General features: G+C 47.4%; 1 pseudogene; it reads right to left on the minus strand.

The window, feature by feature from the left end:
• Positions 1–143: 143 nt before the first annotated feature.
• LOC111672529 (5S ribosomal RNA) lies at positions 144–252 on the minus strand (annotated as a pseudogene).
• Between the last annotated feature and the right edge of the window lie 292 nt (positions 253–544).

The following is a 544-nucleotide window of genomic DNA, read 5'->3' on the forward strand; positions in this document are numbered from 1 at the left end:
ATGTCAACTTTGTAACATTTTAATACAAAAGTGTCTTTACATTGTGATCTGTGCTGTCCCCAAAAGTGCAGCCAGGTGCAGAGTAACAGGTTGTTGAAGCAGGAGCAGCAGCGTCCTCTGCTGATTGCAAAGAGATGCGAAAAAGCTTACAGCACCTGGTATTCCCAGGCGGTCTCCCATCCAAGTACTAACCAGGCCCGACCCTGTTTGGCTTCCGAGATCGGGCGTGTTCAGAGTGGTATGGCCGTAAGCGAGAGGGAGCGCGACAAATACCCTCTTTAAACATGATGATCATGTCCTTCATGCACGAAGCTAGGTGTTTATGTCTAGCGCAGGAGCCTTTGCTTTTCAGCGTTTGCTTGTTGCTTTGGCTCTCAACATGTCAACTTTGTAACATTTTAATACAAAAGTGTCTTTACATTGTGATCTGTGCTGTCCCCAAAAGTGCAGCCAGGTGCAGAGTAACAGGTTGTTGAAGCAGGAGCAGCAGCGTCCTCTGCTGATTGCAAAGAGATGCGAAAAAGCTTACAGCACCTGGTATTCC

Source organism: Seriola lalandi, unplaced genomic scaffold (genome assembly GCF_002814215.2).
Source record: "Seriola lalandi dorsalis isolate HSWRI2012SDOR001 ecotype SW California unplaced genomic scaffold, Sedor1 jcf7180001963206, whole genome shotgun sequence".
Classification (NCBI taxonomy): domain Eukaryota; kingdom Metazoa; phylum Chordata; class Actinopteri; order Carangiformes; family Carangidae; genus Seriola; species Seriola lalandi.